The sequence below is a fragment of the Manduca sexta genome, chromosome 27, assembly GCF_014839805.1.
Source record: "Manduca sexta isolate Smith_Timp_Sample1 chromosome 27, JHU_Msex_v1.0, whole genome shotgun sequence".
Classification (NCBI taxonomy): Eukaryota; Metazoa; Arthropoda; class Insecta; order Lepidoptera; family Sphingidae; genus Manduca; species Manduca sexta.
The window spans coordinates 19,892,271-19,901,316 of record NC_051141.1 but is presented as its reverse complement, the minus strand read 5'-3'; the positions used below and the strand labels follow the sequence as shown (position 1 = coordinate 19,901,316).

General features: G+C 35.2%; 1 non-coding gene across 1 annotated transcript; it reads left to right on the top strand.

The window, feature by feature from the left end:
- The first annotated feature begins 6,342 nt into the window (after positions 1-6,342).
- Positions 6,343-6,431, top strand: Trnay-gua. Its single transcript is given in 2 exon segments — positions 6,343-6,379; positions 6,396-6,431. It is a non-coding gene; the product is annotated as a tRNA-Tyr (tRNA).
- Positions 6,432-9,046: the final 2,615 nt, after the last annotated feature.

Genomic DNA, 9,046 nt, shown 5'->3' with positions numbered 1-9,046 from the left:
TAATGTTGTTCGCACCAGTTTGTATTGCAAGGTATAACAATTAGCAACTGGATAATGATTATTTTCGTATAGGTCAGACAATATTCAACGCTCATTAGCAACTATGACGGGATACGTTGTTGGTTAACGCGCAACATGAATTCGTGTGAAAACATAACACAAAATGGCGAAGTGTCTAAATACGACGACCCTATACTGACATAATATGTAAACTTTAAAATTACACTATTTTCCGGATTTTATCGCGGTTTTAATATTTTACTTTTCTCCTAATGTTTCGAAGATTTTGCGATGCTTCAGGGGTTAATGTCTAACATTCGCGTAAACATATAAAAATCATTATATATTTAACTTCTAGATAATTAACAAATGACAAACAGTAAAACAGTAACAATATATAAAAGCCATAAGTACGGAGTAAATGCCATAGTTGTCTCGTCATTAATGTTATAATAGTTATCAGACGTAACAATGACTAACTGCTACTGGCAATGCACTGTTCGTAATTTACATTATTTACAAATAAACGATACATTTCTTCTGAAAACGAGTTTTTATCTTATTTCGGCGCATTGTAGACGGTTTGACTATAAAAATGGAAATCTCACTGATTATAATATGTTAGTAATTTCTTACTGACAAAAGTTAACATTATAACGATAAAGCAATAATGGCGTCCTCAAAACAGGTGCGTTATTTTCCTGGTCAGTATGTAATATGAGGTTTGATATCTAATTCTGGCTAGGATCTTAGTGCAATACTTCAAACCCTTAGATATAATCAAGGCAAAGTAAGTGTTAAAATTAATATTAACTTAATACACAAGGCAACATTCATCTCAACCACGGAAACAAATTAATTCAAAATCAAACAAAAGTAAAACCTGTTAATTTTTTGGCACTCAAACTGGTGCGACGTATCAACGTGTGGAACAACTTGTTATAAATACTTTTTTTAGAATAAGTCAACCTAAATGGGTCACCTAAGTAATTATTTTTTTATTGCTTTGAATGGCGAGTTGAGTTTGCCGTTCGTATAATGCCAATGAAGTGATTGCCTTTCAATCGTCGATATACATATATTTATCATGAATGTCGCTTATAACCGTGTCCAGTCCAGTCAAAAACAATATCACAATACTGCCTTCAAACTTTCAGTGAACCAATAAAATATTGTCAGTGAGATGCCGCTGTGGCAACAGGCCCAGCGGCACATCGATTGTAAGCTAACTTGATTGGTTTTCTTCCTTTGTGCGACATCCCTATTATGCCTGCGAGGAGGCATATTTTACGACAAGATAAATCGATATTAACATCGGTTTGATTTTGTTTGTGCGTATGTATTTGTGAAATCCAGAGCATAAAAACCAGGAGTAAATGACTTGTTGTATTGAGTGATATTAGGTTCGTTTGTAATCTTAGTAAATTAGGCTGATTGGTAATCATCGAAACAGGCAATGTCGAACTATAATAATAATAATATCAGCGCTGTATTATATACTGTCCCTCTGTTGGGCACAGGCCTCCTCTACTACTGAAAGGGAATAGGCCTAAAGTCCACCACGCTGGCCTAGTGCGGGTTGGTAGACTTCACACACCCTCTAAAATTCCTAATAGAGAATTTCTCAGGTATGCGGGTTTCCTCACGATGTTTTCCTTCACCGTTAAAGCAAGCGATAATTCACAAAGAATACACACATATTTTTTTAGAAAAGTCAGAGGTGTGTGCCCTTGGGATTTGAACCTGCGGTCATTCGTCTCGGCAGTCCGTTCCACAACAAACTAGGCTATCGCCGCTTTTTTTATGACGAACTGCATGATAAATATCAGCTTCTAGATGACTCAGTGTACATACAAGGGTATTAATGTACCCTTACAATACATTGCGTCCCTTCGGGTTATACCGAACATCAGGATGGTATTGGCGAGTAACGACGGGTAACGTTACTCGTCTAGATAGAAGAAATAATATACAATGTCATTTTGAACTTACTACAGGAAACCACATACTTACCTATTTAGAAATAACACTACAGTAAGTTACTCGAACCGTAGATGTAAATTTTAAAAAGTGTAAGTTTCGAACACATTAATATTTTGAATAAAAAGTAATTTTCATTCTACGCTTTCTAATGTCACTACTACTCTAATATACTTTGTCACATCGGCAACATAACACTTACAGTTAGAAATACACTCACGCACACCCACTATTTGCATTGAACTACAAAATGATCAAAGTATCAGAAAAGTAAAACTGGGATTTCTAGTGACAATATTCGTTATTCATTGGTGATTTTTGGCATAATCTTAGCAAAGGTAAAGACAATGTGGTTTAATTTAGTATCGCAGTCAGAATGAGCCTGTATTTCACATGCATAGTACATCGAACTTATTTCCGCCCCAAGTGACACTAGCCGAGCCTATCGCTACATCGAGCACAAATTCCAATACCGTACAATTGGTGTGAGCAAATATTTGCTGCACGCGCCGTCAACCGAAAATAGAAATTCGCAATTGTTATTAGTCTCTGCGCTAGAATGAAATTTTAACACGATAATAATATTAACACATGAAGCTGACTTCAGTAAAGCACTCAATAAATAAATCCCTTTGTATGGTATAATCTCGAAGGCAGTATAGACGGAGCGAGCACTTTGCATATTATAATTCAGTGTCGTAATATAATAAATGAAATCCAATTATATTTTAAGTAAAAGCTATCAAGCCTTTTAACTACTTCTATAATAGCGATAAGCGGATTAAAGTTATATCAATTTTTAAACCAAATGTTGATGATAGTCCAAAAAACATTACGTGTAAGGAAACGCGAGCACATCATTTAAAAACGGCTATAAATTCCAGCAATAATGCTTAAAAATTTATAACAACACTCGTCACAGTTTACAACAAAAAGGGAATTCTGTGAACACACAAAATGGCGAATAGCACCATTTTAAAAACACTTAATCCGTCTCTATTTTATACCTACAATAAAAATACTGGCCAGTATGCCCACATTTTTGTCGATCCAAAAATGCAACGCAAAAACGTGTTGAGCTTATCTTTATTTTGGTAAACGGATTTCACCTTGGCAGCATACATTTCGGGGCCAAGTGCTCACCTAATGCATTCTAACAGCGTAAAACGGAACGTGGTGCATTAGTGTGAAAAATGATAAATAATACGACGCTGCCTTGTAATCGAGCCGTGGCGGGAAAAACTGCGGCATCTTGATTAATGGCGGGATGTAGGGACAAATTGATGTCTCTTCGCACCTTCGCGCGAAATTCCACCTGGAAATGTAACTACTGTTACATTTACGGTATATTTTTCATGACGCGACAAAGTGTCTACGCTTTTGAGGCCGAATATCAAATTTGCACATACTCACGCTTTTGTCACAGAGGCGTCGGTAGCGGCGCAACTACTGCACTTAGTTTACATCACATCGGTATATATTTCGGGCTAATACTAAGCAAAATGAAAACCAAAATCACTATCGTCCGACGTTACCGAGTCGGATTTAAAATCTACAGATACTATCGAACAATGTATCTTAGATTATCGTACTATGTATAGCACATTACCACCATATTTTTGTAAATACACTTTTATTACGAGAATATTGAGTAAAATCCTCATCGCCAATGTTAGATATGTAATAGGGGTCCGTCCTGTGTTTGATTTTGTAAATTATACTAAATGTAATGGTTAATAATACGAAAAAGAAACCCTCCTGCGAAAACTGCATTAAAATTGGTTTAAAAATGAGCCAGTAATTCATATTTCAAATATTACTATGTGCCGAAGTGGGCGCGAAGCGGGGATATCGCTTGATCTCTTTCTTTCGCATGCGTCGTAATGCCCGATAACGTCACAGGTGGGTATTGCGCCTCTTTTCTGTTTCTTGTTACTTACCCCTTCTACCGAAATTGAAAGACTTATAACTTATTGATTTTTTACCGGATTTAAATAATTCTTTCAGTGTTATAATTAATATAACGTAAATATTTGATAATAATAAAGAACAAAAATTAGTCCGGTCCCCTGTTGCATGCAAACTCGTTGACAGTTAAAAACGCACTTACGTCTTTATTGTGACAGGTCTAAACCTGCCAGTCAGATATATGACAGTTTGAATAAGGATTTGTGTTACTGGCTGCCCCCAAGGGCGTTCGTCACAACACGGTACCGTAGCGGGCTATGTAGTTAACACAATATTGTGTTTAGTTTGAAGGACATTGTAGCTAGCGAATTACTGGGATTATGAGATTCAACGTCTAATGTCTCTTGACGAGCTTTGTATTGTATGTGGACATTCGCAATTTACCGTTCCGGGGCAATTCCCTTGTTTATTAGATATACTAGCCTCTGTATGTGATTTCATCCACGTGGAGTATGGTATTTCAGGGATAAATGTAGGGTAAAAACAATGTATGTAAAGTCTTAAAGTCTACCAATCCGCACTAGGCCAGCGTGGTGGACTAAGGCCTAATCCCTTTCAATAGTAGAGGAGACCCGTGCCAAACAGTGGGACAGTATATAATACAGGGCTGATATTATTAAGAACAATGTTAAAGATCATGCAAATCAATTAAAATGATTCGTGATAAGCTAGTAAATACTTAAACATAGCCACAAAATTTTACATATTTTTAGTAGCCGGATTTTGGCTAGTTTCAACTGATTCGTCGAAGCTTGTCTGTCTTGTCATATAGATTTTCACAGTCATTTGATCTAGCTAGTGGTAGCGGCCCGAAATTATGCGACTGCGTAGACCTTAGTTGCGCCCCGAATTTTGGATAGGGTAAATTAGTTGCAAGGGTCAAAAGGATCTTTAGTACGGTTAAAAAGCAAATTGGTGGTTCTGATGCCCAATTAATCTTACTAAAATATGATTGTTTCGAAGCGTTGATGCGTACGAAAACGTAAATTAATCCTCCTCAATTTACTGGTGCCGAGGTTTTTTTTACTTTTTATACGTTACGAAGCTGGCTATTTTAGGCTGTAAACAAAACTATAGCACGGCTACTATTTTACCTTTTGTTGCTCTGATATAATTTGGTACTTGGTTATATCTGTTCTAGAGTATACTATGCTTGCCAAGAACATACCTGCCTTACGAGATCTACACACTGGTCTTCTTGACGACAAGTGTTCTGTAATATCCACTGCTATTTGACAACTACGGCTCGAATTGAAGTCGTTGTCTTTTACTTTAGATGTTAGAAAAGTGTTTTATAACTTCCGAGTAAATGCTACTAAATGCTCTCTACCTATAAAAACCGATAAAATATAAAAGTCACTCTAATCTATGCTCCCAAATAAATATTTATCAAATGAGTATTATTTACATTAGCTGTTTAATACAACTGTCAAATTAAAGTTACTTGAAACTTGTAAACAGGCTCTAAATTACTTTATGTTCAGTAGTAACACTAGCTAGAAAATTTATCATTAGAATACAATAGTACTCGCACAATGATTATTGCTACAGACTACAGAAATAGCTATTGCGATTACACTCAGACTAGACGTACCCTCTTTACTTACGTCTTGTACACTTAAATAGTTTTGACAAATGTATGATAATTGCTACTAATTAGATACAATCTCATATAAGCATACCAATCGCTTGCGCCACCAAACCAGCGTACAATAAACAAACATGTATGAAATACTAAACTAGGAATCCAGTCCTCAAAATATCCACGAAACATTCACAAATCACTGACAAATCTATCAAAGGATAGCCAAAAGCATCGACAAGTACAACCGTATGGGATCAATAGAATGAAACATAATCAAATACGCCACTGAAAACCTCTCAAACAGATGAATCAAAGGCGCGACGATTGCCTTCAGTTTTATTACATTCGATGTACCGTGCTAGACTCGCTGTCGCTACGACAACGGTTCTCAAGCTTAGGGGAAATCAGTAGATGACAGCATTCGATAAGATTATTTTCCGTATTACTGTGTATAGATCATTCATAAATAAGACGAAATTGTAAGGTTTATAATAATTTTAACATATTGTTGAGGCCGAGTAGGCACTTATTATAAAAAAACTACGTTTAAGCTACTATTCCACAGTTTGTGTGTAACCATACTGTCCCGAGCTAGGCCATTAAAACTGCACTAAAAGCTACATTATGGTTTTTATGAATAATACATACAAGTCACTAGTATGTGAAACAATACGATAAGTTTAAGTTTCAAGTTAGTGGAATTTACATCGCATTCGCTTGGTGAAATTTACTTGCGTCTCTACTTGCCCCTTGAGTGGTCAAAGTTTCTAGTTTACATCACATCGTGTAATTTAACATTCTTATCACAGCCTTCGATAGCTCAGTTGGTAGAGCGGTGGACTGTAGAGGTTACGAAATGGGCATCCATAGGTCGCTGGTTCAAATCCGGCTCGAAGGAATATTTATTTTAAATCTTTACTTCATGGTTTTACAAAATTTATTTAGTTTATGATTTATAACTTCATTAATCATTAAAACAAAGCGTGCGAACTTTGACAACCAGTGTACGGAAGTAATAAATTTAACTTCCATCGATGCTCAAACCGAAGTAATCTTTAGTAATTATTTAAGGTGAAATAGAAAATTTTAATCATAACGAGTCACCGCTCACAAAATGTTCAGCTGACAATACTCGATGCACTCGTGTACAGCTGCTTCGGAAGCGGCATTAAGAGGAAGGAATATTGTGGCATGCTGCATTTTATAATACCAAATAAAATGTTTCAGGACTAAGCAGAAGCCATGTTTAAACTAAATATACAAGGCAAGCGCAGCGTTAGCCGTCCAGCGGCAAGATGGACAACATCGTAAGGATCGTGGGTCAAACCTGGATGCGATTGGCTCTAGACCTAAAAGGTGGCATGATATGAGAGAGGCCTATACCCAGCAGTAGGACTCTACAGGTTGTGGATGATGAAGTTGGATGATGATAATTATGTACTGTAAATCAAAACGAATCATAGTTGCATAGCAGCTTAGTATATAAATTTGAAATGTTGTATTTATTTAGTTATCTTTGTAACTCCGTAAACGTGATCTGAGAAGAATCTCTTCCCGTACTATTAAAATATATAGGGTCATTTTAACATTGTATTACTTAATGAAACCACATACTTAACCTCTTGATAATAACACGTTACAATTATTTAATCGAACCATTGTTGTAAAATAAAAAAGTTATATATCCAACAAATTAATATCAATAGAAAGTATTTTTAATTCTACACGACCTAATGCCACTATTCTTTTAGAATTTGTCACATCAGCAACATCACAATTTTAGTAATAAATATACACACACCTAATTTGCACTAAACTACAAAATGATCAAAAAATCAGAAAAGAAAAATTCGTATTTTGAGAATATTCGTTATTCATGGAAAGAATTTGGTACAATGTTAATATAAGTAATGAAGAGAATATGGTTCCATTTATCAACGCAATGTCAAAATTACCTAGTAAATTCTTTTCCAGTATTAGATTTTAAGGAAACATAACACAAATTTTAGTCTCCATCTGTGAAGTAACATATAATCTATTCAGAAGTTTCTGAGATGTGCGCTAACAAAAATAAAAACAGATCGAAAAGAATCCAAAAATCGGTACATACTCTTCTTGTTAAATTAGATTTTAAGGAAACATAGCTCATATATTAGTCTCCATCTGTGAAGTAAAATATAATCTTTTCAGAAGTTTCTAAGATGTGCGCTAACATAACTTAAAAACAGATAGAAAAGAATTCCAAAAATCGGTACATACTCTTCTTGTTAATTACTTTTCTTTTAATTTCCAGTTAAACCGCTCCTGTTTTATTTTAAAATATATATATTTAGCATTAAAATGTGTAGGACTATAAGGCCCAAGCATGAGTAACTCTTATTGGTAAAACGGAAGCACTAAGCCGTACACAAAGTCAAAAACTTCAGAACTATTCACAGAACATCCCCTTAATATTCTCGGGTCTCTAACTATATCATGTACTTATTATTGGAATTAATAACTTCTGCGGCGTCATTTTAGCTCTTATTACCGTGTCATAGAGTTCAGTATCGCGTAACACTGGATTATAATGAGGCGACATGCCTCGTTCCCGCAAACGTAGTGCCTTTTCTTACACAATAACATGTTTTACTGAGGTCGGCTAAAGGTAAAAATTGTGAAAATGATAAAGAATAAACCGCTTTAACAAACATTTTCTTTGAGTGAAATACTAGACTTGTAGGGATCATTATCTTCTCTTTCTTGTAAGGCTTAATACTAGTGACTTCTTATTCGTTTCTAGGTAATATTCATGCACAAAAGATGATAATGTCGTGAATAGTATGAATAACAGTTATTATATATTATGTATAAAAATGAATCCCTATTTTCCCTGTTTATGCCGTAGCAAAACATGTTAACCGATTCCATTCATATTTTTTTTGTAGAAGATTTGTACGGATAGAAGAATTAAGAAATTAATAATCGAAAAATTACTGAATACTTAACTATTTTAACTTTGACAGTTAGCGCGTTTTATGAACGAGAATTTAGCATATAGCCGACTTCTTTTCTTTGACATTTTTAGATAAACATACAATATTAAATGTATTTTATGATTCAGAAGAGGACATGACTATAACACTTGTATTGGATTGCTGTTAAGTTTAATATAGATTATATCATCATGCCTTTTCCTTTTCAGAGGTAGGACTAGTTCTACCCATCTTATTTCGCCAGCTCTTTTAAGTCTAGGGGATAGAGGGCGTACCCTCTAGCAACGTACTAGGTATAATTTCAAACTTCTGAAATTGAGCTAACGCAGAGGAGACGAACATAAGTAAAATAATTTTACCCCACCCGGGGATCGATTATGAAATAGCACGATAGTCGTACGTGACTATTTTTTTTACCGTTATATAGTTAAGAATAGTGAAGGAAAACGTCTTGAGGGATACATACCAGAGAAGTTCTGTATAGGAATTTTGAGGGTGTGTGAAGTCTACCAATCCGCACTAGGCCAGCGTGGTGGAC